The following is a 10079-nucleotide window of genomic DNA, read 5'->3' as shown; positions in this document are numbered from 1 at the left end:
ACAAATTTAAATGCAGAGAGAGAGATTTGACATAGAGGAACAATTCTCCTATCTTTTAAACCTCAGACGAAACGCATTGTACCTGTCCGTCTTGCGGATAGTAGTCCTCTATCTTTTTAAATGGATTTATTTTCGAAAGATAATGATGAAAAATGTTGTTCGGAGTTATTTGATTAATACATGTATACATAGAAGAATATATTTCTTATCCTCTTAAAATGGTAAGCAATGCTGTCATTTTGCAGTTTATTCTCCGGAATCAGTATAAGTGTCCTCAAATTGTCTAGTACTGTTCAATAAAATGAATATACATGAAACGTTTTTCTCCACATTCCTCATGCGTTAGTATGGTCTATGCTATTTAAAATTGTTATTTAATATGTTGTAGAAAATACTTTCATGATATATGGTTTACACCTGTTTCAATGAAGAAGATATGATCAATGACAAAATGGAGTGTAGTAAAATAACGCAAACATTTGGTTTAATGGGACAATTCGTTTCTTTATTTAGAATTTTCCATCATACATCATATTGTTATAATGAAAATATATAGTAAATAGACAACAGAAATAAGAAGAAAAAAAAAACAGTTAAAAGCTATCTTACATTAACTATCACCTTTTTTTAGAAAAATAAAACTAGTGAAAAAATATAATTTTTATTGTGATAAATGAAATAAAAAGTAACAACAATAAACAAATAATAATAATAATAATAATAATAATAATAATAATAATAATAATAATAATAATGATAATAATAATAATACGAAGAAGAAGAAGAAGAAGAAGAAAAAAGAAGAAGAAGAATAAAACTTCACAGTTCATATAAATATCAAATACTGACATCAATTTTTTTTTTTCATTAAAAAATATTATATTTATTTGTCCGGATGTTATTAAAATGAGAAAAAATAATTTCATGTATAATATACTAAAATATAACTTACATTTACCTTTTTTCTCATTTTAATACTATGCTTAGAAATCTTAACGAAAATATCATATAACATTTTCCGCTTTAACAATATAACTGTTATATTTACCGGGATGTGTTTCCAAATTACCCATTACTTCAGTATGGGCAAAGAAAAGTTGTTTGAAGTGGGAGATAGGTGAAAGATAATCATCTTTGCTTTCTTAAAAAAATAAACATGTAATTTACTCGTAAAATACATGTATAGCATTTAATTTAGCATTTAATGATAGGAAGATTTTAAAGTTTTACTTATTTTTTAAATTAGTAATAAATAAACAAATAAAAAAAGGGATGAATAAATTAGTTAAGATAAGTAAATAACTATATGAATAAATAAATAAATAAATAAATAAATTAATTAATTAATTAAATTAATTAATTAATTTATTTATTTATTTATGTTTTAATTAATAGTAGATAATAAAACAATAATTAAACAAAAAGAACGAATTAATTAAATTGATTGATTAAAATGAATAAATAAAAAATACATAAATTATTGATGAAATATAAAGTAATTGAAATGTGATTAAAAACATCAAATTGTTAAAAAGTAATAAAAATGCTGTATATCAATATTATTTATATATGCAATAATGTGATTGATTGGTGTCATGAAAATCTATTGTTTTATTGCTGAGTGAATATCTTAATTATATAATAAATAAAAAATAAAATTCAACCAAAGTTTAATTTCAAAAGATTTTTATAGTAATATGACACATCTCTTTAACTGTTAATACTTTTGATATAGTATTCAAAATTATGCAGACATTTAACAGATAACTGTTAGCTATGCATGCATGTTCCAGAAGTGCCGATTCAATGTTCTAAAATATCTTTACTCAAAGAAGTTTCAAATCTTGTGAGCTATCATTAGAGGCTAATCGTACAATCTCTAGTTGTAAATTAATGTCCATTTTACTGACAGTCGATTTCACATTAATCATTCCTCTAGTAGTCAAGCCGCATAACGGAGAAATAATGTTAAACTTTTAGTTGACTAGTTACACAATTTGTGAGAATGTCTACACTATCAATAGAAAAAAGAATAAAGGCGTTTTAAAAATAATATGATAAAAATATACCTTTCTAACATTATGATAACTATTATGCGACACAAGTTAAACTTAAATAAATACAAACAGAGGAGACAATATGAATACATAACTGGAAATGAAACTATTATTTTCATCTAAAAACAAAAGTATCGTAAAAATATTAGGCCGTTTTCAACCAGGCTACATTGTTCTTACAATTATAATAATATTAAAAAGAATTTTTACTGATAAGCTTTATTTGATCGTTTTTCCCCATGTTAATTATGTGTTTTCTTTGTTTTTTTATTGTTTTTTTTTAATTATTTAACTTGCGATAAAAAATTATGCATAGAAAGATTTAAATTTTTAAGTTTCATGCATTGTTCCTGTAACAAACCCAAAATAAGACAAAGTTGAGGTTACTGTTACACAATCATCGAATTAATTGAAATACCGGTAACTAATAAATTATTTATGAAGAAGTCTGATCTCATATATAATTTTATAACTGATTATCGAAAATCGCATATAAAAATCAATTTGAACATTGTAACATGTTAAGGAAAAGATATGTTTCAAAGAAAGATATCGGGTGTTAAACGCTAGTATCAAAATTTTAAAAAGGTTAAAGGCCCAATATGTCTCTAAAATCCATAATTATTAAATTCTTTAGATATGACAAACATGTGTTCAATAATGTTTAAATCATAGATTTAGAGCATGGTATATTTTAACAGATGAGGAAAGTATCGCTTGATGTGCAGTAATGTGTCATAAAGGCAGGGAAATGTAAACAAAGTAATATTTTGACTTCCATACGAAAACTTATTCACAATAACCTTTTCAATCGCAAAATTGTTCTATATAGAAAATGAGTGAGCACTATTTTTAAGAAATCTTACAAGATACCAAAAATGTTTGAGAAATGAAACTAACAGCATTGTGAGGCATATAGTGACTTTAAGTTTTAATATCAAAGATTATGAAAAAAAACAGAAGTTTATGGCACAATATGTCTTAGAAATCAATAACTATTAAATATGGCGCAATATTATATTACACAGATCTGAAAGCACCTTTTGACAAATCATAATATTTATACATTTTCGGGAATCAAATTAAAAACAACGATAGTTGAAACATGATAAATTGAGAATACTAATATTAATTCAGCAACGTCAATGTTTAATGTTATACCTGATGTCTTCATAGCGCATTTAAAAGTGTTCACGGTTTTTCCGATGCATCACTCAAAACAACCATTATATTTTTTGCTACTCCTTATTTAACGCCGTTTTATATTAATATCCATTATACGTCCAATTGATTTGTTTTATATCAAATCACTTTTCTTTCTTCTGTTATCTGTAAAATAAAATGAACAATTTCATTGCATTTTTCCGTCATCAAATTCTTTACTTGCTTTAATGTAATAAAATAAATCAAACATTTATTCAATAGTTTTAAACGATTAAAATTTTATTTGGAAACTTATCACTCATTTTAGGACTGACAACATTTGCTTGTATCACATACTCAATATGATTTGTGTGTGATATGAGTCGTATAAATACATTTGACATACATAATGGGGTTTTCAAGTAGATGTAATTTTATTCATGTAATTAATTGCAAGGATTAATTTTGATATGTTACTTTTAATTTATGGACAAATTGGAACGAATAAAAAAAAATAGTGTTTGAAATTATTTTTGTCCAATAGGATTGCAGTGCTTCAAAGGAACACATTTACTTTGGTGAATCGGACACTGTTATTCAGTCCATTAAATCGACTGTTTGTAAAAAAATAGAAACGGCCGGTTAAAATCTATTAGTAAGTATTTACAAAAATAAATTGGCGCCGCGCCGGACCAATTTCTTTTTGTAGATACGTACAAATAAACTTTAACATATACTTAAGGATCATCATATTTAAGAAAAACAACCATTAACAATAAACTTCATAAGAATATATAAGAAATATTTTATAAAGTTTTATAACATGCGTTAAATTATTACGCTTGTTTAATTTTAAAGAATGTTTGTGTATGGTACAGTAAATGTAAAATTGAAATAATAATACGTTTAGAGCAATTGAATTACAACAATTTAAATTATCATTACACTTAATATGTTATGATTCGTAATTAAAATCCATGGCACACATTTGCATGACAATAAAAGAGAGGTACCTAAGCTAAAACCATAGGTAATACTTTTTTATTAAAGCCTTATGAAATAAAGGTATAAATTATGCGATGCTTAATACAATTAAGAAAAGGAAAATATTATAATCAATGTATTTGAAATATGAAAATGGTGAGATTATATATACCTGATTAATAAACAAATTACCAAGCACTTCCAGATCACCATTATGTACTTTTTTCTTGAAGATTCAGTAGCCATTTTTCATTGTTTGTTGTTTTTTGCTTATAAGTTCGTATCACTGTCATTCAGTGTTTAGTACACACTTAAACTTACTCATTTTACATAACACATATGTACTATTCCCTGAGACTATTTTCTATTAAACCGAAACCGTCTGGGCGGATTTTCTCTTCTACTCTAATTGAAATTTCCTCAACCTAGGGTCAATCTTCGGTTAAATCTGCGATTATAAAAATGCTGAATCCGTTTCAAAACGTGAAAATACCTAATGCATAGTCGTATAATAGATATTTTTTGTTAATGTCAAATATTATCAGATGTTTTATTTGTCTGTCTGTAATTTTAAATATACTTGAAATAATTAGACAAAAATCCTTTCGTAAATTATTATAATATTAAGCATAAAAGCGTGATTATTTTATTAAGATTAATAATGAATTTAAATTATGACATAGTAGAAAAACTTTCCATGTGTCCTAATTATAAAGTAGGAAAATACATAAATATAAGTGCAGAATTAACATCCTGTTAAGTTTAAATCTACATGCCTCCAGATAAGTCAAAATATTTCAATAAAAACAAACTTGAGAAAAATGTAATAAGATTTAAGGAAAATATAAAGGTTTAAGATGCCAGTAATATCTTATATAATTATTATGTGCGATTAAAGACCGAATTTTTAGTACTTACAACTTTATTTCTACTGCGTTACTAACGCAGTAAAAGCTATTCATACATATTTTGACCACATTTTGATAATTTTCGTAGTTTGAAAGTGCCATTGATAATGTGTAAATCGCGTCAATTAGGTTACTTCACAAAATTACACATTCAAATATATTTTCATGATTATTAGCATAAATAACATACCTAATTGGTGAGTACCTGTGGAAGATAATTGTACTATCTTATTCAATGTCTTGAAATGTGCTGGAAAAATTTAAGTATTTAATAAGTGTTCCAGACTCCGAATGTTGGTGCTGGTTTTAATTATCAGAGACCGGTTTAATATGTTTAGATAATTGTTTTGATTTCAATAAATCATGCCAACTGTCCAGCGCAGTGTTATTTTAGTGCGCTCTGGTCCCTGCCAAGACTAAGCGTTCCATAGTAATTAATGATCCCCATATTTAGAAAATGAAATTTTACTTTTATTTTCTTAGAGGGCGCTTCCTGCATTTTGGTTGGTCAAAACTGTCCCTAGAAATAATAATTATATGCAAATGCAAGATTTGCCGCCTTTCAAGGCGCAGTTGAAAATAAGATTTCGGAATGTGAAGTACAAATCTTGTGAATTTTTATTTATTAAGTTTCGGGCACAGATACCATTGTTCAGTAAGTTTATTTTTGTTTTTTATTTGCCTTCGTTCGGGAAAATTATTGTTTAAATAAGTTTTGTTCTAAAATAATTACATTTATTATTGTTAAGGTAAATACATTAACAATTTTATGTTAAGATAAATAAAACTGTATCCTAGTTAAAATTTTGATGTAAAAGTAAATAATCTGTAATTCTATCAATTAATGAATTTGTTAACATTACTAGCAGCAGGATTCCCACAGTATTTGTTAAGGATGAATTATATATGTGACTTGTTTATTTGTAAGTATGTATAAATTCTTTGTATGTTGTTTTATTTGTTATTAATGAAAGTATAACTGTTTAACTTTCAGATAACCGCTATCTACGCTATCTACGCTATATACGCTATCTACGCTATATACGCTATATACGTTAGATACACTATATACTCCTTAGACTATGTGTTTTTTCGGGAAAAAAAAAAAAGGGGAAAAAATTTTTAGCGCGTGAATTCCCATTTTTTTGTTGCCCAAATTTTATTTTGAAGCTCCCCCTTTTACAAACTGTGTCGTAGTTTTTCTTTGAATTTTTTGGTAAAAACATTTTAAGGGGAACCCACCTTTTATTCCCTTGTTCCCCTTTTTCAGCCCCCCAAAGGGTAATCTACACGGGTGTTCTTACAGTTTTTTTGAAATTTATAGTTCCCTAAATTTATTAACACCTTTGGTTTACCCCCACAGTTATTGAATTTAAAAATCTTTTAAACAAAAAGGGGGAAAATTTAAATTTGGAAAATTTAAACCGTATTTATTTGGATTATATTCGTAAAAATATTCCGTATCTTTTCAAAAGAGGGCCCAAGTAAAGGGAAACCCAAGCAACAAAAGCTGAAGGGGAAATATGAAAAGATTCGGGGGGAAAGGGAAGTTTGCAAAAAATTTCCTTTTTTGTAACATTTTTAGCCGACACCCCACCCCAAGGGCGGGGGGGCCAGAACTGCCCCTCCCTTAAAGCTGAAAAAAAAAAAACAAAAAAACAAAAGCGCGGAAGCGAGGAGGCTCCCCGGGGACTCGAAACTGCAGAGGGCCCCGGAAAACGAAGCTAAACTTGCGGGAAATTTTAAAAGACGAAGTTTTCCGATTGAAAAAGAGGAGTGCTTTTTCCTTCCCCAAACGAGCCACAACCAAATTTTTCGAGTTGAAAATTACGTGAAGGACTTACCTGACAATACAATTTGTGAAAATCTTTGTGATAATATACCATCAAGACAAATTTATTCTCAAAACGTGTATGGTTTACCTAAACCGGAGTTGATTAAATTTAGTGGGAATCCTGCTGATTATTGTAAATTCATCAGCAATTTTCGAAACCAATATCGAGGCAAGGGTAAGTGACAATAGATTAAAATTAAATTATTTAATTCAATTGTGTCAGGGTGAAGCAAAATATTGTATCGAAGATTGTGTAATTTTGTCTCCGGACGAAGGCTATTTAAGGGCTAAAGAAATCCTTAAATCTAGGTACGGTAAACCACATTTAGTGGCCCGGTCCCATGTAGATAGTTTAGTAAATGGCAGTGCCATAAAAAGTAATGACGTAAAGAGACTAATGAACCTGTCACTCCATATGGAGAAATGTCATATGACCTTGACACAGCTAGGTTTTATGTCCGATGTGAATAATACGGAAAACCTACGCAAAATAGTTAGGAGACTTCCACTTCACATTCGGTCCCAGTGGGTCGAACGTGCAAGTAGCCTGATAGAGCAGGGGCTCGAACCAAGTTTTAACCATCTTCTAACCTTTGTGAGGGAACGGTCAATTGTAGCCAATACAATGTACGGTCATGACCTTGCGAATGAGTCAAAACAAATAGTGAATTCGCAAAGAAAATTCCCACATAAACCCTCCTCAGCGTAATAAAGTAGTTTACACTGTCCACTGGCTCTGATAAGGGAAATTCAGGTAAATCTCCCTTAGAGAAATCCGCTAGGGACGATTATCATGTATTTATTGTAAAAAGGCCCATAAATTAAGGGCATGCGCAGAGTTTCGCTCCATTGATATTGATTCAAAGCTGAAGATTATCAGAGAGCATGAAATGTGTGAAAACTGTTGTATTTTCAAACATGTTGCCGAAAATTGTAGGCAAAATAATTTTTGTGAGGTTTCAGGTTGTACCGGAAAACATATTACAATGTTTCACCGAGATTCTAGTAAAATCAACAAATTTACAAATGTTGAGGATAAATATGTTGCGGCTTCCGAATCGAGGTGTAAACAAAACAAGGTAAGTTTACGCATAGTTCCTGTCGTCGTCGGAACGAAAACTATGCAAGTAGAAACGTATGCTCTCCTTGATGAAGGGAGCGATGTAACGCTTTGTAGCGATAGCCTTGTAAAAAGGCTTGGGGTTGAAAGTAAACCTTGTAAGTTCACGTTAACTACAGTGAACAAGTCTGGTCAAAATATAAATGGCAAAAGAAGTTAAACTACAGGTAAGTGCATTAAATGGGGGTCAGGTCATTGACCTTCAAAAGGTATGGTCTGTAAAAACCCTGCCTATATCCTTGCAGTCGTTGCCAGACCCCCTTTTTTTTGCAGGTAAGTTTAAAAAACCTTAATGGGAATTTAATTTTTCCCAAAAAAAGAAATTTTAAAAAAAGTTTTAGTTGCCTTTGGGGGAAACGCACCCCAAAACGCTTTTTGGGGGAGAAAGCAAGCGAAGGGGAATAAAAGGGGAGCCCCAGCAAATTTTGGTCAATATTGGCTTTGGGGTTTTTTTAGGAACCCAAAAAGTAAAAAGGAAACGGGCAAAAGAAAAAAGGAGATCAATTTTTTAGTTCGCCTTTTTAAATAAAACAGTTTTCAAATTTGATAAAGTTATTGGGGGAACCGGCTTTCCCCAAAAAATGTCAAGACTTTTGGCACGGGATGTCACAGGAAGACCGTTCCCTGCCCCTTTCAGTAATGAAAAAAAACAGTTAAAAAGGAAAAAAGGTCATTTTTAAAAATTGGGGGCTTCCCCTGGAGAAACCCAGAACGTAAAACTTCCAAATAAAAGTGAAGATGGTACGGTAAGACTATCTCATTTTTTGGAAAGCGAAAAATTCAAAGAGAATAAAAAGTTATTTTATAAAGGTTTTAAAGAAACCCTGAAAAGGGTTATTGAATTTAAAGGGTTTTTTCTTTTCCTTATTAGAAACCAGAACGGGATTCGAACCCGGGGTATTTGGTAATTTTACCCCATCATTCCCCGTTTTTTTAAACCCAAAAAAGCCGGGTAAGGTAAAAAAGTTTCTTTGGGCTGTGCTGCCCAAAATATCGAGGCACATCATTTGAATACAAAAACTGTTACAAGGGCCCCCACCTAAAATAAAAAGTTTTTTTACTGGCCCTACTTATTTCGATTCCGGTAAAGGGCCCCGAAATAGGGATTGGGGGGCGGAAAATTTGAACCCAAGTTTTTTTCCACGTAAGGAAATATGTGAGCATGATAGGGATTCTTTTTTAAAATTCCTTTTTGGGGGCCCAAAAGGGGGAACTTGAACGAGGAAACCCCAAAAGGAAATATCGTAAAGAACGTCCACTTGTTTTGGGGGCAAAATTTTGTCACCAATTTTTGCGGGGTTTTTTGTTTTTTTTTTTTTAAAACGCACGGCCAAAAAAAGAAAAAAAAATTTTATAAAAATTTAGTCCAAAAAAAAAGGGGGAAGTACGGTTTTTTTTCGTAATTTTCTAAAGGGTTTATTGGGCCTTCTTAAAATAATATTAACTAAATTCCCGGGAAAAATTTGAAAAACCCGGAAAAAATGGGAAAAAAACTTCTTTCTTTTTGGGGGGCTTCAGAATGGAAAAAAAGTGGCCCTCTAATTGTTTTTAAAATGGGCATGGGGGTTTTATTTCCCCGGGGAAACGGATTTTGAGTCCCGTTCCCAAAGGGGAAAAAAAAAAGACCTTGACAACAAAACGTTTTTTGTGAGCGAAAAACTTTGGGGTTAACCCGTTGGGAATTTTTAAGATTTGATTTATTTGTGGTTTTTTAAAAGTAAAAAACTTTTCCCCTTTACAAAGGACGGGCAAACGTCATTTTTCTTGTCGGGGTTTTCCAGTTTTATTGTATGATCCGCTTGGGGGGTTTTTTTGCACCAGTGAATTTTTTCACCAAAAAAATTTATTCTTTCAACCCTGCTTGTAGAAAAAAACCCCAGGGCCCGGGGACGAACAAAAATTTCCAAAAATGCGGGGGTTTCTTTAAAAAAAAGGGTTTCAGTGGGGTTTGCCCGCCCCCAAACCCGCCAAATATCGAAGGTAAGTATAGATAGATTGTATAATAACAAGGTGAGCTCGGACAGGTCACCTGA

At 30.5% G+C, this 10079-nt stretch overlaps 1 long non-coding RNA gene across 1 annotated transcript; it reads right to left on the bottom strand.

Annotated features, from left to right (window-relative positions):
• Positions 1 to 895: 895 nt before the first annotated feature.
• Positions 896 to 5356, bottom strand: LOC132750361 (uncharacterized). The gene is made up of 3 exons (XR_009628535.1): positions 5283 to 5356; positions 4357 to 4632; positions 896 to 3386 (listed from the first exon to the last, which is right to left on the bottom strand). It is a non-coding gene; the product is annotated as an uncharacterized LOC132750361 (long non-coding RNA).
• Between the last annotated feature and the right edge of the window lie 4723 nt (positions 5357 to 10079).

This window comes from Ruditapes philippinarum, unplaced genomic scaffold (assembly GCF_026571515.1).
Source record: "Ruditapes philippinarum isolate M1 unplaced genomic scaffold, ASM2657151v2 ctg3389_1_1_1_1, whole genome shotgun sequence".
Classification (NCBI taxonomy): Eukaryota; Metazoa; Mollusca; class Bivalvia; order Venerida; family Veneridae; genus Ruditapes; species Ruditapes philippinarum.
Note: the sequence above shows the minus strand (reverse complement) of the source record. Positions and strands in the feature narration are given on the sequence as shown.